This window comes from Amblyomma maculatum, unplaced genomic scaffold, assembly GCF_055883805.1.
Source record: "Amblyomma maculatum isolate TAMU_Amacu unplaced genomic scaffold, ASM5588380v1 scaffold_28, whole genome shotgun sequence".
Taxonomy (NCBI): Eukaryota; Metazoa; Arthropoda; class Arachnida; order Ixodida; family Ixodidae; genus Amblyomma; species Amblyomma maculatum.
In genome coordinates, this window is record NW_028146753.1 from 1384143 (window position 1) to 1409977 (window position 25835).

A 25835-nucleotide genomic window follows, 5' to 3' on the forward strand; every position below is an offset into this window, starting at 1 on the left:
TCTCACTGTCATCGACCATCTCTCTGTCCTGTGTTCTCCTGTTTTCATCGGCTTGCCGTATCGTAACATTTGGTTGGAGGTGCTGGTACTTCATCATCACCCCCGCCCCCCCCATCCTGGTCCGGAGCATCAGCGCCCTGCGACTTCTTGCGCCATCGGCGAAAGGTTAGGAGGCACTGCATGGCTGTTCCCCAGCCTGCCGGACCCAGCAAGACCTTGCCGTTCCTCCGTCCCGTCCCCCCCCCCGCCCCGACCACAAGACACGACGAAGGAGAGACTGACTCGAGACGCCACACATAACCACAAGACACAAGGAGAGACCCGAATGACCTAATGTGATCCCACTGACCTGATGTACCGACCAAGGACCCTACTACCCAAGACACCGCTACACTTCAAGACATTCTCCCCTGCCTATGCCATGCGGTGCGTGCCTTGGCCTCCGCCATCGAGTCGTGGCAACGTGTGGCCCAAGAGTGTCCTGCCAAGGTTCATCGCGAATCATTGTGCCGGCAAGCCAGTCTATTTTTCCTTCTTCCTCTTCTTTTTCAAGCATCTAGACACGCCCATCATCATGCCATGGAATCATCAACATCGTGCATTTCCTCGTCCACGATCGGGACGATCGCTCGGCGGCCCCGGTTCATGTTACGGACGACATCAAGGAAGAAGAAGCGGGCAGTGGCGCGGACAGGAGCGCTCGCGCTAGGCCCGACAACATTTTCATTAAACGTCATCTCACTGTCATCGACCATCTCTCTGTCCTGTGTTCTCCTGTTTTCATCGGCTTGCCGTATCGTAACATAATTGTAGCAATGGACATAATTGCGTTTATGGAAGTATGGAAGGCACACATTCGAAATATTCGGACAGAAGTTTTATGGAGGCAGACTGTAACAAACTTTCATGCAGTTTTGTGGAAATGTGCTCATATGTAACATTACATTGTTTGCAGATGAGAAACTTTTGCGCCCTATGGAAGTTCTTTTTTAAACCATTGGTGTGCAGATATTCCTCTAAATGCCAAGAAACATACTACCTACATGTTACCCGAAGGCTTACTAAGGAGGGCTGCACAAGTAGTAAATTAGTACGCGATGAACATAAACTGTACCGCGAGGGCGCTAATGGGTGTTTTGTGGATTGAAGAATTTGTATTAGACAATAAATTGCTTCTAGCTTCCTCGAAACTCTCTCTAGAAGCGATAATCAGCAGCTGTAGCAACTTGTATCTGAATGACTTGCACACATGTATTTAAGTTCTGTTAGCAAACAGTGTTAATGGTCGAGTTATTACCAGAAACCATTTACGTTTTAATACAGTTGTCGCTCAGTAAACACACGACTACATTTCCTGGCATAAATGCGATGACATCCTCAATCACAGCGTTCATTTTGTGGTGATTCATATTTGTATTTTTTGCACCTTGAGCCAGGACCTTGCTTGCAGCTGACAATTACTCATGAGGCACACGTTCGTTCACCTGCGACATTTCGCCAGGAAAAACACCAATGTATATTAAGGAGGCCTTTCATTTCGAGCTCGAACCAAAGAGCGAACTTTGGTTGTGTATATTTCATTGTTGATTCACTACATATGAGGTATCCCATAGACTACCTCACTAAACATTGGAGTGCAAGTAAAAACATTTTGACGCATTATTAACATAACGATTCTTTGCTTTAAAGGCATTTTTCTCTCACGGCTATCGATACTAACAACATTTGTGTGCGGATTTTCGGAATATAATATTTAAACTACAGCGTCATACGTGTCTACATCTTCCACAAGCAGGTGGCAGTATATTTCGGATAAGCCCCTGTAAAGCAGGCAATATCGCTTATAGATTTAATGCACGCAAGGTACTTTCGGGGCATATTAATCATCTGTGAGTGCCGGTTCTTTGCGTATCGCATAATAAGTCCTCCCCTTATGCCGCTGAAGTATGGCGATTAAGTAAGGTTCTGCCTATGTCTGAAAGGGACTATGCAGTCCATCTACTCAGGCATTTGCTCACCAGATACATTGCTAATACCAGCATTTGGCGAGAATAAGTTCTTTAAGAGTGAATCGCAGATCCGATGTCCTCTTACGCAACTCTTGAAAATCTTTATGAAGGCGGTTTGTGCAACCACCATCATAGTGGATTATGGTAGTGCGCAAGGTAGTTTGGTGGGCTGATGGTTGAATATGATAGAGATGGTAGCATGGCTGCCATAGTGGGCTGATGGTTTAATATGATCGAGATAGTGGTATGGTCGCCATAATGGGCTGACAGTGGTGGCCTGGTGGGTACAAGGTCGATCAAAGGTGTGCAGTCGCTAGGAGGGCGGTGCAGTGCACATTAAAATCAGGCCTGCTATTAAAGCACTATATTATGGCTTGTTAGGCAATACCAGAGAATGTTGTCTAATGACCATATTTTTCTTGGTGGCTAAACAACCGACACTACAGTTTCTAAAGTACATGTGACATATAGTCGGAATGCCAGCTAGTGGCTTTTATGCATCCAGATGGCAGGAGGAAAACCTTACATGGCACAATTCTAGCTATCTGAAACAAACAATAAATTTACTAAATACAGGAAGTTGAGATAAGGTTGCATTTATTTGCAGCCTGAGACGCGGAGTCTTCTTACTCCATTGCTGCTGTCTGACCTCGATAAAGAAGTGCCACAGATGCTGTCAAGATAGTTAAAATATAACTTCGTTAGCACATTCCCTGCAACAAACAGCATGGAAGAAAACCTTCATGTGTATCTTCTCTATTTTGCTTTATCAGCTAATGCTATGGACAAATTATGCTTGTGTATGTACAATAATAATAGCACATAATAGCGAATAATAGCACATAAATACATCCCAAACAAATGTGCCTGGTCAATTTTTGTACAATTGTGTGCATTTAGAAGGGCATACAATTGAAAGTATTGTTGTGTGTCCCTCACTAATATCCATCATCATAAATTTTGCTTAAGTTCGCAAAGCCGCTTTCTCTCTTTCTCTGTAAACTTGAAATGCAAAAGAAAAGGTGGCAATGAATGCATCACATAGTTTAGCCAAAGAGAAGGTGGAGCTGCCAATCAGTTGCACTTAGAGAGGAGCTCATCACAGCTTCATTCCTCATAGCCGTCATTGGGCAACATTGTAAAGAACGAGTTACTGTAGGTTGAGCAGCCACACGTTGTTCACGTGATTTCAATTTTGACTTCTCTTCCTCCCTTCATATCAGTCGCTCGTCAGCCTTAACAGACTGCAGATGTGTATGTGTGGTGCTCATTATTACTCGGCTATATGCCACGTAACGCATGACAAGATGTGCTCCGTTGCGCCACCCACCCTTCTGCTTGCCACTGCTGTTCAAATGAATGGCCATCAAGCTTTCAGGCTGCAACTGAAGTCAAGATTTAAATGTGGTTAAATTGGTTTTTCCGGAAAAGCTTCCAATAAAAAGAGACCCTTTCCCCAATTTGACTGATGATTTCACATTACCCTAATGTACGGGGAAAGCAACTCACCCCCCCCCCCTTACGGTGTACGACACCAATGCCAAACTGGCCATCCTAATCCAATCCAAGGATATAATCCAACCCTTTTTTACATCATGAATCCTAATCAGAAATAAAATACATACTTGGGAACTGCACTCTTGTGTTCTCTGGTGGCTAAAGTTTGTCATTGTCATAGTGAATTTCACCTTGTTAAGGGGTGAGCTCGCATGGACGTTTTCGATAATTCAACCTTTTGAAACCCAATTATGAACTGGTGACCATGCCAAGTAATCTGACATTATTTTCACCATCACAGTTTTCATTGTTTTGTACAGCCTTAATGTAGAGATCAAGATATTTATCATGCTATGGAGGAGGAGTCCAATGTATTGCGGACGGAAGAAATGAAGCGCCAGCCTCTCAGTCGGTTGGCTGTCATAGTAATCGCGCAGCCTTAGGCGACAGGCAAATTTATCTATGCCGTTAAAGAGCTGAAATTTGTTTATGTTGCCGCTGGCTGTGCAGAAACTCAGACCTGTCAATAAAATATCACACTCTTCCTTAGAAAGAATCACGTCTGAAATATTCACAATTGTTGTTCTAGCAGATGTTTCAATATTTTTAGAAATGTTACCACAGTCAATGATTTTTTTGGTGGGATGTTTTGTTCCTGAACCGTGGCTGAAGAGGTTAATGTCATCTCGGCGGAGTTTTTTCTGTTTTCTGCCTAATATTAGGGTACTTTCTTCTGTTTTAAAGGATTTTAAAGAGCGCTTCTCGCGGTCTGTGAGCAAGTTTGAGTCTAAATAATTCCTTCCCTTGTTATAGCAAACTTCGGAGGCGCTCTACATTGTGCTCAATTACGACATCTAAAAGCTGCATCGACGCATGCCTCAAGATATCTTTCCATTTTTTCATGCGGTAAGGTGATAGGTCTGAAATAGCTGGTTTAACAAATGAAAATATACCATTTTGTAGCACATTCTGGCACTTATAAGAAGTTAAAGTACTTACATGCATGATGTTTCTATCTGATTCTCTTACCAACAATTTTGCATGCTTTCAGTAACGTCTCGACCAATCAAACCTGGAAGGTTCACCTGCCACACTGTCGCGTCAGTTAGGCGTACTTTGGCGGGCTGAATCCAAGGCAGTCATGCTACGAAAGCTGTAGCGCCGTCCTGCTGTTGGTGGAGGTGGGATATCAGAGGTCGGATTCCTAGGCATAGCACTGTTGGTTACTTCATACGAGGCATGGTCCATCCATAGGTCCTGGCTGCGGGCTGAGTCTCGGAGGATGATCTGTTGGAGATGGCTTGCAATTAGTGCGACGGCTTTAAAACTCAGATGGAGGCCATCTGCAGCTAGTACCCGGCCAGCTGGAATATACTCAAGCTCATGGTTGACATAGAAGACACCTCTCGTGCGGCGGCAGTGCTGTCGCAGGAGACTATTGAGCCTTTTGGCCTGTAGGCAGCAGCGCTCGACGAATTGACGGTTGCGACCATCACTGCGCTGGTGCGGAGCCCGAGGGAGGAGTAGCGCCGCGTAGATTCTGTTTGGGCGCTTCTACCGGATAATGCCAATCAGTTGTCGGTATTTCTCGAACGTGATCCTTGCTGAGTTCTTCAGAATGTCGCTGGTGCCGACCAACAGGATTACTGTTCTGCCGGTAGGAGGAACAAGTCGAGTACATGTGCGGCATCTTCCACAGTTGCTCCAATTTGTGAAATGAAGCAGGGCGTGCGGCTTCGCTCAGGATGGAAGTGATTGTGCAGATGCTTACATTGAGAGTCGACGATTACCACTATAGTAGTTACTGTGCTTGCAAACTTCCACGCGCTGTTCTTTGCCAAGACGTTTTCACCTGTCAGGATGGTCCTATAAGCGATATCAAACATTGTCAAGGCAACTGATTAGAAGTATGTTCAGAGTCACATTTAAAAACTTTCAACACTTATTTCGATGTTTAGGTCGCAGCACGACCTTTAGCAAGAATGGTTTGCAGGTCTGAGCTTCTGCCTTGCCAGCGGCAATATAAACGAATTTCAGCTCTTTAGGGACATAGATAAATTTCCGCATCACCTAAGGCTGCGCGAGTACTATGACAACCAATCGACAAACAGAGAAGCTGGCTCCTCATCTCTTCCTTGAGCAATCCATTGGACTCCCCCTTCATAGCGTGATAAATATCTAGACCTCTACATTAGGGCTGCGAAAAACGACAATCTTTCAGAATATAGAAGGCGCTCACAATAAAGGAAAAATATCTCAATCGAAGAAGTTGTGGCTTTGAAAGCTCTTGGGACACGTTCCGTTATAGTTATAAAGCGGGCGGACAAAGGAGGAGCGATTGTTGTCATAAATGCTCGTGACTACAACAATGAGGCGCCACGACAGCTAAATAACAATTCTTTCTACAAGCTTGTAGCTTCAGACCCAACTTTGAATTTCGAAGGCATGGTTCAAACTACGGAACATCACCTTTTAAGGGAGCAAAAATAACTGATAAAATCGCGAAGACTTCCGTAATCACCTGTCCCCGGTAGGTTCTACCTTCTGCCAAAGATACATAGGCAGAATTACCCCTGTGAACCTATCCTTTCAGGGATTTCGTCCACAACAGAAAAAATGTGCGGTTTTGTTGACAGCCTAATCTGCGATATCCCACCCACTTTCCCTTCTCTTGTCAAGGACACAACTCAGTTCCTTTCAGACATAGTTTATCTATTCATTTCAGTAATAGCCTCCTCTTTAGCCTCTACACTGTGTCTTTAAGTACTAACATACCCCCTCGGATGGAAAATAGACCGCCGCAAGTGCTTACAGAGGTTCTAAAGTTGAGAAATTATTTGAAGACATGACCCTTGAAAGACTACTGCGCTTAGGGTTAGAAATTAATCACATAGAATTCGACAGCCTTCATTATGTACAAATAAATGAAATGTCAATGAGCAATAGGGTTGGTCCTAATTATGCTAATATATTTATGGCCATTCTGGAAACTAAATTCATTAAAAGTTGCCTTCTCTAGCCTCTTTTCTATAGGAGATTTACAGACGGCATTTTTCTTATATGGTGTCATGGTGAAAAACGACTGAAGTTCATCGCTAGTTTTACCAATGTTCGTAGCAATATCTCTTTCTCTCATACTTATTTCACCTCTGTAATTAGTTTCCTGGATGTTACGCTTCATGTGTCATATAACCAACTCATACCATCCATATTTAGGAAGTCGACGTACAGACACCAGTACTTACATTTCAAAAGTAGCCACGTAAAGCATTGCAAGAAGGGCATCCCTTATAGCCAGGCTCTAAGATTCAAGCGCATATGTTCTCGCGAGGAGGACCTCCGCAATGATTTGGCCCGACAGCGCTGCCTGCAGCCCGTTATTAACGACACCGTCAAAAAAGCTGCAGCGCAAGATCGCCGTACCATCCTAAATCGCAAGAAGCCTGCGCAATTTGGTTTCCAAACTTACCTATTCTTAACCTGCGCAGCATCAGCGCCAAACGTCAGTGCTAAAGAATTCTAAAAAAGCACTATAATATTCTTCTGCGAAGTGAAAAATGAGGAGCCTACTTCCTGAACCCCACCGTGTCGTGTACAGAAGGGCGAAAAACATCAAAGACCTAGTGATGTCATCGAAATTAATGAATGACAAAGTCTCAGAATGTACACCCTGCAATAAACCTCGCTGTAGGGTTTGTCCAATGATTAATACAGCCACAACGGTTCAAAGCACAGCCACCTCTATCTCATTCAAAATTAGAGGAAACTTCAACTGTGACAAAAGTAATGGGGTCAATCTTCTCGAGTGCGGCATGTGCTGAGCAAGATATTGCGCAAACAGAAATACCTTTCCGATTAAGAATAAACAACCACCGGACACATATACGATAACTGCCAAGTCTTTCTATCTCGAGAAATGTAAGCACAAATAAAGGGCTTTCGTTCACTCCTTCAGGTTGACGCTACTTCACTCATGCTTCCAAACATATTATGACAGAGAAGGTTGCGTGTTTTTTTGCGCGCACGTCCGACTCAATCTCATATGGCGTGTTTTCTTCAAGAAAGTTGTATGGACAGCATTTACAGTGATTTGGGGGGAGGGGGTGAAAGATGGTTGTTCTTGGCTCTACGGGGCTGGAACTGGTAGGTCAAAGCCGCTTGCTGCGGGGGCTAGCCTGGCACCAAATTTTCATCTGTAGTATGGCGTGTTTGCACCCACCACCACTTAGATGGTGGACGACGGCTGTTGCAGCACGCGTCTTTCTCTTCCTCTTCTTTTAGAGCGCAGCTCTTTGGCGCCCGTTCCTGGGTTTCGCGTAGGCCGCGTCGCCTTCGTAACCAGCTCCGCTTCCCTTTCATCCCCCCTGTACGAGCCGGAGCTTCGGCAACCGGAGCCTCGCAGGAAGATGGTGGGGGGGGGGGAGAAGGGCGGTCGCCAGAGGCAGCACTAGCAGTGACTGATTGATGCACTGATGTCGCTGCCGCCGCTAGCGAGTCAAGACAACGTGACTGCGTAGACCACCGGCACCACCATGCAGAAAGAGGAGGAGGGGGTCCCCCATCTTCCTGCGTGGCGGCGAGGGTGCTCTGTGGTTGTCGAAATGCCGGCTGGCTATCAGCGGAGCATGTTGCGTGCATCTCGTTCTCACTCGCTTCACTCGCTAGCAGCGTCAGTGGCATCAGTCAGTTGCTGCTATCTGTTCGTCGCGCAACGTTCCTATGGGCCCACGCGCTGCTTCCCGCAAACTCCCGGTAACTCAATTGCTCTATACACTTCTCCGACTACAAAGCTTCTTTCATGACAGCCAAGAACTGTTAAGTGGAGTGTTTCGTAAGCGAAAACGTGTGAAAAATTGAAAAAAAAAAATGTCTGTAATTGTACATACGTGTCTTGCTCAAAATCTTTGCCTCAATCTATCAAAAAAGTAAAACAGGTAATGAGCTGCGCTCAAATTTCGCATTATGAAGTAACGTAATCGTGGATAATTTTTCTTTCTTCTCTACTTTCTGTCATTTTCAGTGCCTGTCTTATGGAATGCCAGCCACTGGAATGGTGTCCCGCCTGCAAATCTGTGGAGCTGTAATACAGATAGCGTCCTTCTATTTAACTTTATCCTGCGAGCGGCCACGACACCAGATAGGAAAGATATTAGGCAATGAGATGTTGCTCATTACCGCCGAGCCAACCCAAGTCATCTGAAATAAAAGAAAGAACTCATCTATTTGACGCTTTAGGAAGCGCCCACAGGTACTAGTACGTTCGTTTTCACTCGCCCCGTGCAATCCGAGGAGCTATAAAACATACATCCGCCCCACACCAAGCATTACAAACATTACACTTCGAGACTTTTGTAAAATCTGCTGGTAAAATTCTTATTGTCGTTAGCAACCAAAGTTTGTTGCTAAAATAGATAACTTTGTTATTAATAGATGGTGCTACAACTGGTAGTTTCTATATTTTATGTTTAGTTTTGTAGACAGAATGCCTGCGATGACAAGTGAAGTTTCGTGGTTACTATTTCAATGCCTTGGCAGAATTTAGCTCTGATCACACGCGGTGCCCGCAGCCTGCTCGCATTGTGTTATTACACATGTAATGCAACGGTAACTGGTGCTTCAGAAAGCCTGTCGTTGACATGTACCTGTGTGAGCAGCTTTCTGAGCATTTTCAGAAAAAACTCCCGTCGTCAGGGAATAACACAGTGGTATAAATTCAATGGGTCAGCCATCGGTGCTTACAGTACCACATAAATCTGCAATCGGGACATGATGTAGATTACGCGCGGTTCTGATGTTTTGTAGTTGTATGCACATTCGCGATAACAAGTTACGGGTATTCTAGTGGAATTAATGCACAGAACTAAACCACTTTACGAATTAGGAGCAAGCGACGGCAGTCCTTGTCAGGAGAGAAACAACATACAAGTCTTGCTTTGACCATTTCTTGATTTTCCTTGTTATTATTTAGGGACAAAATCTTTTAGCTATGTTCCCTCCATCTAGGAGTGATATATCACAATGCCAACGCAATCCCTGATTTCAACAACACAGACCTGCTTTATTTGCGACTTAGGAAAGCAAGCACTTTCGAGTAATCCATTTTTCTCTCAATGGGGAGCAGCTGAGCACGGCAGCGGTCAGACCTGCGAGGTAGAAGAGATTGCTAAGAATTTCCGGCTCCGGACAGGCCGCGCTTTTAAACGGACGCTAAGAACGTTTAAAAGGCGTATCCGGAGGTTTTACGGCATTCCAATATTAAAGTAAAAGTTTTACTGTACGTGTTTTCCCTGCCCTGAAGCATTTTATCAAAATTGGCCGCCGTGCTATACTGAATTCCTTTAGAACACAATGTCAAAATGTGCAGTTTCCGGGCTTTCGCTGTGAAGATTTCTGCGGGAAACATTGCTTTCATGACGCCACAGAACATTATGCATGCGTTAATGTCCGCCATTGCGTAACCATGAACATTTGAGGTCATTTTGTTTACTAGCAGCTTACCGGTATCGCTCAAGAGGAAAGTATATAACAGTTGCATCTTGCCTGTACTCACCTATGGGGCTGAAACGTGGAGGCTAACCAAGAGAGTTCTACTTAAGTTGAGGACAACCCAGAGGGCTATGGAACGAAACATGGTAGGGGTAACATTAAGAGATAGGAAGCGTGCAGAGTGGGTCAGAGAAATAACTCAAGTTACCGACATTCTAGCGGAAATTAAGAAGAAGAAATTGACATGGGCAGGACATGTAGTGCGAAGAGAGGATAACCGATGGTCGCTTAGGGTAACAAACTGGATTCCAAGGGAAGGAAAGCGTAGCAGGGGGCGGCAGAAAGTTAGGTGGGCGGATGAGATTAAGAAGTTCGCAGGGGTCAAGTGGATGCAGCTAGCACAGAACCGGGTTAAGTGGAGAAATATGGGAGAGGCCTTCGCCCTGCAGTGGGTATAATCAGGCTGATGATGATGACTCGTGTTTTTGGTGTATATTGAGGCATTTCGTGTACTGCGCCGTAATTTCCATACTTTATTTGCACCATCCAATGCGCCTGTGATTATTTGTTAAATACTGTATGTCACTGTTTTGTCAACGAGAACGTCGTTTCAGGCCGTGAAAGCTTTGTTGTCTCAATTTACTCCTATTTTATTCATATAAATAGTTCTTATTGGAATTTCGGAAAAAAAGACTTTTGTGATTGGGTCAGGGTAAACCGATGTCTGCAATACAATGAAAAACTCAAAATGAAGAAAAACCGCAGGAATTCCATCAGCGCATGTGACGATGGTATAGCAGTTATTTTAGATGAATTAACAGATCTGAAAAGGGGTACCATAGTGCATAGTTATTCTATGAAGCGCAATGATGGTTGGTTGGTTGGTTTGTGGGGTTTAACGTCCCAAAGCAACTCAGGCTATGAGAGACGCCGTAGTGGAGGACTCCGGAAATTTCGACCACCTGGGGTTCTTTAACGTGCACTGACATCGCACAGCACACGGGCGCTTTGCTTTTCGCCTCCACCGAAAAGCGGCCGCCGAGGCCGGGATTCGATCCCGCGTCCTTGGGAACAGTAGTCGAGCGCCGTAACCACTGCGCCACCCCGGCGGGTGAAGCGCAATGAGGCACACACTCTGCTAAAGGACGGGAAGATCCCTGTTGTTGACGTTTACCGTTGAGAAGAAAAGTTATCGAGCTGCAAATCCGAACACAGGAATTGAGGCGCATTGAACAGCAGAGCACGCTGTCATGTGGCATTTATGAAATATTACCGTCGTCATCACCTGTGGCTGATCATGTTCATAGCAATAAATTGCTGTCTTGTTTGTTGGAAGCTAAATTGCCCAGGGTAATTGCATACGAAACGCCCCAGGCTCCAAAAATGATGAACATCCGTTTTTCAGATATAAATTGGGCATGTTGGCAATTGTTGGAGAGGACTTTTGTAAAAGGATATTTATCAAGATTTTTTTTCTGCTCACGCAAAGACTATTTCAAGATTCCTTTAGGAGGCACGAATTAACCTCAGTAACAAAAAGTTTGTGGTAAGGGGTACAAATTCGCCTCAGAAAGAAATATTTGAACTATTCGCAAATCAAGGTGCAATTTCGGATATAATTTTAGAGCATGGCAACTGCGTTCTTCTTGTTTGTGAGTTCCTAATTAGAATAATATAGGAATATTAGCATTTCCTTTTGTCACTAAAGATATACGAAATGTACAGCTCTAAGAAATGATTCAGTAACATTTGACCTGAAGCAATATTGACGCCTTTATGAGTTAGTGCATGTTAAGGATAATTAAAGCTTGTTCTACGAAGCGGTCTAGTGAACAAATTACTCCAAGGTCCGCAAAATTTTACTTTTTCCTTGATACTTACGTGCCTGTCTTGCGAACACAAAGCGCCCAGATAAAGAAGAACGAAATACCTAATTACTGACATCAACATTTAAACTTTTATTCTAGATTTTCTTCGAGTAAACTTTGTTAGATTGACAATATTTTTTTTTTCATATTCGGCGCGCTGATGAAGTGTGACTTCATTGAACCTCACCGACAAGTCACCGCCTATAATTATTGTTCGAATATCCCCTGTGGAGTCAGTGTCTGCAAGTGATGTGCTGGAAGATGAAGGCTGCTGAGAATGCTAACTTTTCGCGGCTGTAAACCAATTTCTACGGTGTGCTTATTATGCTCACATCACATTGCAGAGAGTGATACATGTGGATATAAGGAATGAAAATTTGCGTGACGTAAAAAAGGAATATTTTCAAAGAATGCTTCGTAGAAACTAGGCAAGAAATATAATTTTTTGAGCTTCTGCTATAATGAAGGAAATCTTAATTTATTGGAAGATATTTATTCAATACTCAAAGCGTGAAGTGTGATGAAGGCTACATGCGACACACTAAAAGAGGCGGCAGCAGGATCAAGCTTGTAGAGGTAATACCTTTAAGGAGGAAAAAACAAGAATATGTAAATACAGGCGCCAGAAATACGACAAACGGAATTACAGTAATTTGGCTACCAAGTTGAAAAATAGAAGCATGAAAGTAAACGGCCTTCAATATTATATCTTGGTAACCGCAGTCATAGTCGATTAGGATTAGTGATTTCACTACTGCTATGATTTAATTATTTCTTCTTGCAATATTATAGAACTCAGTCATGAAATTGAAGTCAAGGAATGCATGGGAGCACATAGATGGCCTCACTTTGCATGGCACTAATGATTCAATCCTTGAAAATTTGAACATGAGTTGGTGAGATAACGGAAAGCTAAGGAGTCAGAAAGGTGAACAAAAAAGCATTTGTAGGCAAAACTTTTGAATGAGGTACCGTAAAGTTTTTGATGCACAATATTATTTCTGCCTTAGTACCAGACAGATTTAAAGAAAGGTGACCAACCACTGATATTGCAAAACCAACACCAATGCTGTACTAAATTAGCTCAGCACCTGAATATCCCAAAATTAGATATAGCCAACTGACGAAAATATATGGCTTGCGATGCATTTGGATTATTATAAAGCGACACAGGTAACTTAGCAGAAAGCCAAAGCTGCATACGGGAAACCATGGTATTAGGCGGTGACACGTGCAATGAAGTCACAGTTCGGTAGCGCTTAATACTGTGCCTGTTTACAGATTTTAAGAAATAACGTTTCCATTGAAACAAAATTTACTCTCAAAAACATTTCCAAATTAAAAGCTAAAATGCTGATACTGCGTGCAATGAGCGAACTCAAACCGTCTTAATTCGAGGGCAGTAAGTCCCAATACAAGCATTAAAACAAGAAAAGGTCACTTTTGCGGAGTTTAAAGCATGTTGTTTCAGAAACCGCTTCGTTCAGTCGACTAGTATAATTTTTACGTTTGAATACAGGAACTAGTAAAAGAAAAAATGTTTTGTTGTTTTAACGTCGGGGTTGAAATAAATTTCTTAAAGCCACTTTTCTGTGATATTATCGATCCAAAATAATGCGAGAAATTCTGGCATTGCTTCATTATTCAGATCACATGACAAAACAACGTGAGTGAAAATAATGAGTAATATAATATGTTATTTCCCCTTTATTTGGCGCATAAATAATAATATTTTCCTTAGTACAATTCTTGTTCCTATAAGGGAATCTGCTCCCCAAGTGTACAACTCTGACTCATAATTTTGCGACAGCTTTGCAATCCTACTGGATTATTTGTTAGGGCTCCATTCTCTCGCGTCGTTTCCACTTTCATCAACATGTTTGTCGTTTAGACACTTGGGCCATTAGATGGCCTAGTCATACAGCCCGTGTTTAGATCATTAGCTCTTTGCCATTCATCAGCGAGTTTCGTGTCATTCCAGCGTCGACCAAGTGAGCACCCGTGAATAACATTGCACTACGCACGTAACGAAAACGTATGCATGCCAAGTAAGATTGGATATAACGAACAAATTAAGGTATATTTCTGAGGATAATTGTGGCAGCTGAGATTTGAACACGCACCAGAGCGAACACACAAGCGTCCCTGGGCCAGACACGAGAGCACTACGGAATTCTCGCTTTCTTCAAGATGGTATTATTACATTTAGACATACTTTTATGTACATAACTCTGTACACATAATTAGGAAAAAACAACTTCTTATTCAACGAAGCGCAGCTGGACAAATGAAGCTAAAAGGCATCTAAAGAAGAGGCAATAAACCGCCTATCAGTAAGAGCGAATACCACATCGGTAGGAACAAGGCAGTGTACCTATAATTTCTCAAAAAAACAATCAATCTATAGAAAATATCATTTGCGGGAGACCAAATTCGGAATTTGGGTACATTGTGCGCGTTTTTTTTTGTAAATCAAAAAGAAAGCCGATCAACAAATGAGTGTAGTAAGGTACCATCACAGTGCGGTGTAAAATAGGGTAATTTTCGTTAAACGTAATTTTCATGAAATCCTAAAGAGTAATGGACCTATGCAATTAGTGAAACAAGGCTGCATGATATCTGGATAATCACATGGGCGGCTTTTTCACTAAGAGGCCTTTTTCGGCGGGTTGTTTCATGCTGAACGGAACGACAAAATAGCGCTAGCAGATGAAACAAGTGCCACTTTGTAATTACACTTTAATTACCTCCTACTACAAAAACGAGTCTACAGCATTTCTAACTGAACTACCTAAGCACAGTTAAACGCAAGGCGCTGCATTTGAACTTTTTTTGCAACGTCATAAAATATTCTTATTCACTGATACCTTGCGCTACATAACTATAGAATAAGTTTACGATGCTATAAAAGAAGTCTCTGTATTGTGAAATATAAAAAAAAAAAGAACGTTACACACGTTTCTTGAATGTTGTTATTTTGAAGCCTATATGAAGGGGACAGATGGTACTCCTCAAAGGCATCGACAAACGATCAACACAAGCACAAATATTGTACGTGCAGCTACCAAGACCCTAATTGCTCAATGTAGCGCAAAGCGTGCTTTCACTGTCTGTTTATTAAAGAGACTGGGCTCCACTTTTAGATTTTCTTTTGTCTTGTTCCATTATAACCCCTGCATTTAGGCCTATGAGGGCAACGTTAAAAAGCAGTGGTAAGAGAACAGCTCCTTGAGGCGTTCTTCGGGCTCTCAAATTGATCGGTCTGAATTTTTCATTGCCCAGTCTGATATAAGATTTCCGATTTTCGAAGTTATTGATATAGCTAAATGTTTTCTCGCCGCAAATGGTGGTGTTTAAATGCTTCACAATTCTACTGTGTTTGACATTGTCAAAGGCCCTTTTTAGCCCTTGAACTGCCGAAAGGGGGATCAATGATTTCCCTGTTGATTTGGAGCAGTACATCTTTCACTAATAAATGTGACCGGAAGCCGAAAACAGAGGGCAGCAGCAGCTCGTGCTGTTCCAAATAGTCGGACAGCCTTTGCCATACTGCCGTCACCAAGAGCTTAGCAGCACAGGACGTGATAGAGATTGGTCTTAAAATTTCTGTGTTTATCTTTAATCTACCGGGGTTTGGAGATGAAAGTAACTAGGATGTTTTCTAGTCATTCGGGAGCACTCCCGAGTCTCAGCAATCAATAATTTAGGCCGTAAAATCTTGTATAGTTTCATCATTAAGGTTGGCCAGAAGGCCGATCGTTATCTTGTCCTCTCCCGGTGTCATTCCTCGCCCATACTCATTAATGCGCCTTTGGTTTCCTCGACAGTAAATTCTGCGTCAATTTTATGTTTTTGTATCCAGTGCATGTTCGAAATTTATCATTTTGGTCTACGGTCGTACATAAGTATATCTATTCTAATTTTCGGCGAGCTGTTCGTACGTATCTTTGAATTCATTCAAAAAAGCGAGGATAGATGTAGTAATCAAAATAGAGACCCAGGTCCAGCCTACAAACCTCAGCTGTTGATTTCGTGCGAGTGAATTGCTATACTAGAAAGTGGAAAGGCGGAAAGAAGAGATTTATAAGCTCTGGTGCATTATTCGCCTATCAAAAGTAGCAGAAATTAGCCTCTCAGCAGGTAAGCAGTATCCTTGAGGCAAAAACTTGATTGTAAACATCCTACCCTCATGCAAGCCCGCCAGATTCCCCTGGCGTAGTACGCGTAACTAAGAAGCAAACTAGAGGTAAATAATGAGCTGTTAATTAATTTAAGTAAATGAACTTTTCACTCTATATAACGTGCTCTCTTTGCAATTTTGCATCTTTACTGGGAGTTTTTCCAGAAATATGACAATATGCATGCATGCGTGTGCCCGCCATGTTCGATATAAAAATATATTCCTGCCGTTTCTTGTAGAACAATAGCAGAAGTAAAAAGAATGCGTGTAATTATGAGAATACGAGAATACAGACAGTTATATATAGTTTCCCCTCACTTCAGCTGAAAAAGCACTCATAGGTTGAAACATCTGCAATCAAATTTGCGGCATAGCTATTAGATGTTCTATGCTTGTCTTCTGAATGCACGTAGCGATATGTATGTATGTATGTTTATATAAATGCGCAATATAAATGACTTAAACGCTCTTAGTTCCAAATAAAGTACATTCTGCTTCCATTTAATCAATTATAATAGTTCGTATGTTTGCATTTGCATTCCACATTCCGACGAGAGTGTGTGGCACCAGAAGCACGCTCGGAAAAGGCAGCCGCTATCCTTATTTTACATGATACTTTAGCACTGATTATTATCATGAGTCAGCGGGAGCTCTTTAGAAAGCCTGGAAACCACGCGCTCCCGTGTTCCCACTGCTATTGCTTTTAGCTGATTACTATTAAAATGAGAAAACATTTTTGGCATTATGAGTGGCTTCGCAGACTTTTGTGAACAGAGTGTATCTTCAGAGCATGATTCAAAAGAACTGACACCTAAAATAAAAATTCAGGTCTTCAGATATACTTCAACTTTCATGAGCGTTAGCCACTGGCCGCAGCCGCAGTCGGTTTGACACTCCGATATATCGCTAGCTTCCAGCCTTGGTAAGCTTCTCAGCAACAAGATATGCTGGCTTTTCACTGCTCGGAAGTCTCGGCAGCCTGTCTGACACGCCTGCGCCGTCTGGATTTGTCGACATGGGAGATCTGAATGAGCATTCGTGAAGACAACGATATTCAATGCATAGAACGAGAATGTTTTGCAGTTGGACTTGATTGAAGATAATGATGTTTACTCCACAGCACGATAGCGAGCTGCGGTTTTAAACATCCCGTAATCGGCTGCAGCGATAGCTTATAGTTCCCTCGTTAATGACAACGGCGATGAAGTTGACAAATATTTGATAGCTGCTCATGATGAAGGCAATGATGTATTTGCAGTGAGAATCGTCGTTTTCACAATGTTTCATCCGCGCCACTCCCTATTTAACCTAGGTAAACGCGCAACACAGAAACGCTAACGTGAGAGTGCGGCTGGTGTTCGCTAGCCTATTATCGTACGAATGCCAGCCATGCTTGATGGAGAAATTGCAATACTTTCGTATATAAACGCCTAATGAGTCCTGAAAGTACTCTGAAAGTTTTTACTGTAGCTGCAAATATTGAATAATTTAAGATAACATTATTATTTTAGCACCATTCTTCACTACAGGAAGGCAGATATGATTTTAAACATTTTTACAAAATCCAAAGCCCCTCGATCAATTATATTACGTACTCAGTACGTAACTCGGTACGTAACAGGGAGTTATTTTGTAGTCTAAGCACACCAGCTTCTGTTCTTCTTTTTCCCATCTTCTTCTTCCTGCGTCTCCTGATGCTCCGAACCAAGTGAAACTTCCCCCCTCGCAGACGAAGCCCCCGGGCAAGCAGTTTGAGTAAGGTGCCGAGGATGGAAAATTTTAGCCGAGCCACATGCACCACCTGGCTCCTACGCGAGCATCGGCCACTTTTATTTCGGCATGAAATCACATAGGCGTGAAGTCACTCAGGCACTCCACAACGCCTAAAAGGGCCGCTATATTGAAACTGTACCTTCTGGGCTGAGCTGCGCTGGCGCAGCCGCGTCCGCATCTACAATAAATCACCGGATACATAAAAAAACACGTGGGCGTCGGTCGTCGTAAGTCTCCTTCGAACGTTCATGGGCGTCCAGTATGGGTAGGCGGGCAATGCGGCATGATGCTTCGGCTCGACATAGAGTTGCGGCGATAGACGGTTCGTTAAAGAGGGAGAGAGGAACGATAGTGTCGAGACAGCTGCGGAGAACTCGAGCATAAAGGAGGTAAAATGGACTGTAGCCATTCGTCTCATGCTGAGCAGTATTATACGTTATTGTGATCAGATCCACGTGCATCACCAACCTAGTGGTCAGAGTGCGGTTAGTGCGTTAACAAGCCCATTCTTTTGAGGTTAATAAGGAGTTGAAATACAGTAATTGCATTCACAGAAAGGAAATATTTCTCAATAACTTCAGCCGTAAATTGGCGCCCACGATCACTGATCAAAACTCGAGGAGGGCCATGTCGCAGGACAAAAAATCGCAGATAAAAAGGATACTTCGCAAGCGGTAGCTGAGGGTGTGGCGGCTGTTTATGAATATCAATTGAGATGGTCAACGCATAACACTATTCACTGGTTACCATACACTGGTTGCAATAGGGTGCAGCGGTCCTGGTGGACGGGAAGTAGAGAGCTTGTACTGCTAGCACTTGGCACAACTGGCTACATATCGCTGAATGGTTTGACACATTTTCGGCCAGTAAAATTGTTCCTGTGTGCGATGAAGGGTCCGGGCGACACCCAAGTGTCCCGACGTGGCATTGTCGTGCATCATTTCAAGAACGGGAATGCGGAGGTTTTCCGGCACGACGAGAAGAAAGCGTGCACCTCAGGGGTTGAAATTATTCTTGTAAAGCAGGCCGCCACGAACGGCGAAACGCGCGTCTCTTGAAGCATGGGCGGCCGAGAAGAGCGGTGCCAAAGTCGGATCACTGAGTTGTTTTCTCTGGAACAGTTGAGGATCAGCAAAGAGTGCTGAGGTAGACACCAGGTAGTTATTAAAGTTGTCACCAGCACTACAAGTTGACGAAAGCGGTAAGCGTGACAGACAGTCAGCGTCAGCGTGTTGGCGGCCGCTTTTGTATGCCACAGTGAAGTTAAACACTTGCAACCGCCATGCCAATCAGACAAGGCGGCCGAAGTGGTTTACGGATATTCACGAGCCAACAGAGCGAATGGCTGTCGGTGAGATGGTAAAGACATTGCCATGTATGTAAAAACGAAATCATTGCACCGCAAAAACCACTTCGAAGCACTGTTGTTCGTAACGATGTAGTGGCGCTCCGACTTGCTCAACGAAGAACTAGCATAAGCTACCACGTGCTGGCCGCTGCTATGGCACTGGATGAGCACAGCGCCAACGTCCAAGCCACTAGGGATGGTGTGAACTTCATGGGGGCAATAGGGCAGAAGGGGCGTAGGATAGGTCACCATATCAGAAGGAATTTGAGGTGGCGGAAGGCTGAATCAAAGCCAGAACTGTGCATCTTTGTGTAAAAGGACTGTGAGCAATTAGGCAATGTCAGCGAATATGGGTACACAATGCCAAAAATAGGAACATAGTCCTAAAAAGCTGCGAAGTTCCTGCACTGATTTCGGCGCTGTCAACCTGCTTACAGCCTCAATCTTCTGAGGAGGTCGTACACCATCCTTGCCGACCAAGTGACCAAGGACAGTTGTCTGGCGTTCACCAAAGTAGCATTTATTAGAGTTGAGGACGAGGTCTGCTCTCTCAAAGAAGTCAAGAACGATGGCGATGCGGCTATGGTGCTCTTGAAAGGTCTTGCCGAACATCGCCCAAATAGCACAAACAAATTTTTCACTCGAGTCCGCGCAGAACGGCGTTCATAAATCTTTCAAACGTGGCAGGCGCATTGCATAATCCAAACGCTAATACATTGAACTCATAGACAATCGAGTGTCACAAATACCGTCTTTGTAGCTTGGGCTCTTTGGTATCGGCAAGTACCCCGATCTCAAGTCTACCGAGAAGAAGTATGACGTCGAGTGAAGGCAGTCGATTACTTCGTCATTACGTGGAAGCGGATAGGCATTGTTTTTGGTAACGGCATTAGGGCAACGATAATGTTCATAGAATAGCCATGCATTGTCTTTCTTCTTAATGCGGATACCTGAAGCCCCCCCAATGACTTGAAGATTCCTGGATAATGTCACGTAGGAGCATGTCGTGAACATGTTCGTCTATAGGCTGATGTTCACTAGACTACACACGATAGGGCTTCTGTCTGATCCGGTGAGAGGTTCCGGTGTCAATAGATTAATAAATGCGAGAATTTTGAATTGGTGGCGGATGATCTCTGGCGAAGTCGGAAACCGAAACATGCTTGGAAAGCAGGCTAGTCAAGATACGGCGCTCCTGTGTTGCCCAAAGATGTGTTGATCATTACCTGAATTCGAGACTGCAAAAGTTGGTGTTTTCCCTTTAAGAGCACACACACTTAGTCCCGCCACGGAATTCGACACACCTTCCTCAAAATAAGCGAGTTTCATGCCACGAGGTAGCACGGCTGGCTCGACTGAATAGTTCACTGTCCTCAACAAAGTGTGCCCTCTGGTAACTGAAACTATGCAACGAGGCACCAAGACACTCTTTCTTTGCACACGTCAGTGTTGTAGGGTCCACTGCGGCGTCGAAATTTTCCACATATTTGTAGATGAAAGAATTTGGAAGAATTCTCCAGACATCGCAGGTACAACCGAATCTTCAAACACACAAAACGCTTCCAAGTCGGGCGACAAGGCTTCTACAAGAGCTGACATCAACGCAATATTTAGTGAGATCTGTCCACTGTGGTAGTCTAAAGTTTCACCACATTGTTTCGAAAAGTCTATACCTAGAATTACCTCATGTGTAGAAAGAGACAACACTGTGAATTCGGTTCGAAACGCTTGGCTGCCGGTCCCAACGTTCTCGCAGCACACACCCAGAGGCACCAATGATTCACCGCCAACACCCCGGAATACCACAACTTGATTTACGTCCCAATCTATTTTTGAACCCTAAACTCATAACATAGACTGTTGCTCTAGTGTCAATGAATGCGATGGTGCGAATGCTACGAACGAATAATTCGAGTTAGATTTTTTGACGTAAATACAGATAGATGTATTGAGAACGTTGATTCTCCGCCGACCTCAGCATCATCGGCCGTGGCTTCAAGTTTCCCGAAGGTGATGAACGGCGCCGAGAAGACGGTGTGCGTCGCTGTCTTTGCGATGGCTGCTTCAGGATGCTGTCGGAAGCAGGTGAGGAGTTTCGCATGTTTCGGGCGCTAGGTATTGTCAGCGTATGTAGGCGTCGATGGATAAAATTCCGTATTAAGGCAATCAGAAGGGTTGGACCGCATGTGACGATCTTGTGGCAACAAGCCTCGTCGACGACAGTACCGGGAGATGTGCCCAGTCATGCCACAGCTGCAACACATGGGTTGCGAGTGCCATCGGTCAGATTAAATGTGGGTGCAGACTTGTTCTGGCTGGCAATTGTAGTCGGGCCTGCGTTTCTGACGAGCTACCCCGCGTGTGTAGGAGGGTCTTCAGTCCATCCGCTGTTGGCAAGAGATAAAATCGTCATATTGTCCACGGTCATCAAAGCGTGGTGCATTTAGAGCCAGAATCCAGGAAGATGATGGGATCGCGGATTCTGCTGCAGCGCGCAACCGTCATACAGGCGTACATTCCGGCATGCAGAATCTTTGTTACGCAGAAATTGTTCTGCTATGATCCGGCGTATCAGATCAGCCATCGACTACGGCGCACTGACATCAATGCATGCGAAGGAGGTGACGTTGTCCAGTCGCCCAAGTTTCGCTGTGATGCGACGCAACTTCAAGCATTCGAAACTGTGGCAATGTCTGATGAAGTCAGCAGTAAAGTTCAAACTCTCTTTGCCTATGTGTACACGTATTAAGCGATCCTTTTGGGTAAGTGTCCCACTTTATCTTCCTCGAACATTTGTGGGTTTACGAGTTTGCACAACTTTACAATGTTCTTACAAGTATGTGGTGCACGTCTCGCCCGGTACTTGTGCTCTTTCTAGCAACGTTTGTTCTGCACAATTCTTTTTTGCGGATCCGTCGCCAAAACACTTCTTGATTTTTTCTGTGCAACGATACCAGCTGGTGAGTCTTCATGATTCTCAAAACCAAATTAACCCCGTGCCTTCCAAAATGAAAAAGACGTCCTTAAGTTTCGCAGTTGAATCCCAATGATTGTAGTGACGAACGCGTTCATAGTTGGTCAACCAATTGTCCACGTCTTTGTGATAGTTCGTACCAAAGGTGCGCGGCTCGCATTAATGCTACCAGTTTCCAACCACAGCTGTTGCTCCACCGGCGTCACCATCATTAGCCATAATGGGTGTTTGGGTATGTTCATCGTAGATCAGCGAGTCGGCGTCTTCGTCGAAGGCGCAAGCTCCATAATAACTGTTACGTACTCAGTCCGTAACGGGGGTGTTTATTTGTAGCCTAAGCGGTGCGAGTCCGCAAAGCACACCAGCACACCAGCTTTTGTTTCTTCTGTTTCCCAGCTTCTTCTTCCTTCTGACACTCCGAGGCACGTGACAATATGTTTTCCTAATGCCCTCATTCGATTTGTTCTTTAAGAAAGTTTTCGGTCACCTTAAAGTTTGCACAGACAGTCCTGAAAATTTTCACTGGTCTTCAAATGATGTGATGGAGAGGGAAGGCGATTCCACTCTGCACTCGTCTTGGGCAGAAAAGAATCAAGGACAATTTTTCCAGGACCGAAACCCTTATGTCGGTGATCTATGTAGGATGATACGTACGTGGGTTAGGCTAAAGCTTCACGTTTCAACGAAGAATTATTAAAGAAAACCTATAAAAACGACAGACAGGAAATTTTTCTTCTAACTTTAAAATGGGGTAGACTAAGTTAGACTTCAAAAGCGAAACACTGGTTGTACGAGAGTAATTGAAAACTATAAAACAAGCAGATCTATTCTGAGCAACTTTGATGGCATCAATATGAGTCCGTCTGGATGGGGTCCTAGTTTTTGATGCGTATTTAAATCTAGGACGCACTAGGGACCGATAAATTTTAGTTTGAGATGTAACGGAGATGGTGAAAAATTTCCGCTTTATGTAGCCAAGAGTTCGGTTTCATTGCATATGATGTAGCAAAAAACAAATTAAACCTTGTTAGGTTCTAGAAGACTGCTGCCATATGTGCTACAGCCTTCATTATTGAGTGTCAGAAGAAGTGATTGAATTTAGTCGGTGTGCACATCTTGTGCAGGCATAGGTCCGCGGGACGTAGATTACAGAAGTTGTGTTCATTCGTTCCAACACACAGCTTATAAAGTGTCTAGTTTGATGAACGATGTCGGAAATGAGAGGAGCAGCAGTTTGTTGTAGAGCTTGTAGGCAATGTTCTGTGTTTGTTTCTGTGCCTCTTTTCCTTAGCGCATTCTTCTTTTTGTCATATATATAATTTACTCGTGATTTGTTTTTTGTTTTTTCTGGAAAATCGTATGCGGAGTTTATTCTATATCTGAGTTTGTTCTGCAATGAATCATGAGGCAGTAAGGTCTGACCACGTTTCCGCGTTTTCTTCTTCCTGGTACTAGTCTAGTTTTTCTACATTTACATTCGAATGTGCTTTTGATATTCCTGTGAATTATATTGTACTGTTTGAGGTTTATCTCATTTTTCCTAACATGAAACACGAAACCATATCTACATGCAACATTTCTGTATGTTCATTGTGTGTTTTTATATATGTTTACTCTTGCTCGTGCTTTTATTTTTCTCTTGCAAAAGTTAACATGCAGTTCAAAGTTTGCCACATTTATCTACAAATAAGCCGCGCGTAAATAAGTATCTTACATTTCGACATTTTAAGCTATACTCTACTCTTTTAATATCAATGGCACCTCTTTTATTTTATCAATTTGTTCGTAATTTAACGTTTCCCGTATTTCTCGTTAGTTCCGTGAGCCATCTGACAAAAAGAAAAATGAGAAAGAATGTGCGCAAAAAAAGACGATCACGAAAGTAGAGGAGACAGGACGGAACAAGCGGGGACTTCCACTAATGTTTATTCGAAAGGGAGGCACTCTTACACAGTTGGCCAGTACAGGCTCAACACGGTATCAAAGTATATCGCAAAAAAGTGACAATGATCACAAGCAGAGGGAAGGCAGGGACAAGTCATGGTAATGTACCTTCTAGAAAACGCTTCTCAATAACGCAAAGCTTGATTGACATATCACTGATTCGTTCTGCACATCCTTTATTTATGTAATCTGCTTTGGCAAGTTCTCATATTTTATATCTTTGCACTTGCGCAGGGCCATAGTGTCTTCAGCAACGGCTTGTATTTATTAGCTAGCCAGTGTTTCGGTAGGTGAAGTGGATCTGGTTTCCGAATTCAATGTCCTCTGCCGAAACATTGCCTAGGTCATAAATGGAAGCCGTTGCTGAAGGACACGATGGTCCTGCGCAAGTGCAGCGATAAAAAGTACGAGAACTTTCTGAAGCATATTACATAAATAAAGAGGGGCAGAATGTAATAGTGATACGTCATTGAAGCTTTACGTTAGTGAGAAGCGTTTTCTCGAGGTACATTACCATGACCTTTCCCTGTCTTCCCTCTGCTTGTCATCATTGTCACTTTTTTGCGATATAATTTGATACCGTTTTGAGCCTGTACTGGCCAACTATGTAAGCGTGCCTCCCTTTCGAATAAACATCAGTTGAAGTTTGCGCTCGTTCCGTCCTGTCTCCTCTAATCCCGTTGTCGTCTTTTTTTGCGCCTATTCGTTCCCATCGTCATGAACCAACTCGCCCAGCAACGTATCCTGCTGAAAAAGAAAAATGCTGTTTAGCGTGTGTTCTGAGTTTGTTCTATTAAATTCCAGAAGTGCACATAAAATGCGAGTTCCATTCATTTTCTTATAATGTTTGGAAGACAGATTAACGTTCGCCGCATTGACATCGCATCATTGACATACCAAGGCACTGCAGTACTGGCTATGTGCTTGTGCTCGCTTCTTCCCAGATCTATAGATTGAAGAGTGAACGGGATGCCTCTTTTTACTGTTACGTTGTACAGTGTTCAAGCGTGTTCACTTGTTATATCTGTATTTTTATGCAACGGCGGGAAGGGGGGGGGGACTCCTCTTTCTTGGGACAAAGTGGTGGCCTGCAAACTGTTTCAATAAAAATAAAATAAATATGCATTAAAATAGCTGTAATATGAACCAGAATAATTACACAGTCGTCAGTTCAGTTCCGTTCAGTTCAATCGTTCAGTCGTGTCCGATATTCGTGACCCTATGGACCATATCACGCCACGCTTTCCGGTCTCTCACTATCTTCATAACATCACATAACTTCATCTGCAGCGCCTCGAGGATGCCATCTAACCATCGCGTTCGCTGCCTATCCCTTCTCCGGTGGCCCTCAAACTATCCCAACATCAAATATTTCTCCAACGACTGCCCTCTTCTCATCAGATGACCAAAGTAGCTGAGTTTTAACTTTAGAATTTGACCCTCCAATGAGCAGTCAATGTTTATGGTCGACAATATCGACTGATTTGATCTTCTGGCAGTCCTAGGAACTCTCAAGAGTCTCCGCCGGCACCAAAATTCAAACGCGTCAATTCTTCGGTGGTCAGCCTTCTTTACAGTCCAACTCTCGCATCCATACATCACAACTGGAAAGATCATAGCACGAGTTATACGGATCTTCGTTGACAGACTAACGTCTCTGTTCTTTACTAGGCGGACAAGGCTAGCCACGGCTCTCGTTCCCAGAAGCAGGCGTCTTCTGATTTCATGGCTGCAGTCTCCTTCCGGGGTAATCTTG

At 43.6% G+C, this 25835-nt stretch overlaps 1 pseudogene; it reads right to left on the bottom strand.

Moving 5' to 3' along the window:
* LOC146170905 (uncharacterized) overlaps window positions 1-19773 on the bottom strand; it is a 78167-nt pseudogene extending 58394 nt beyond the window's left edge.
* Between the last annotated feature and the right edge of the window lie 6062 nt (window positions 19774-25835).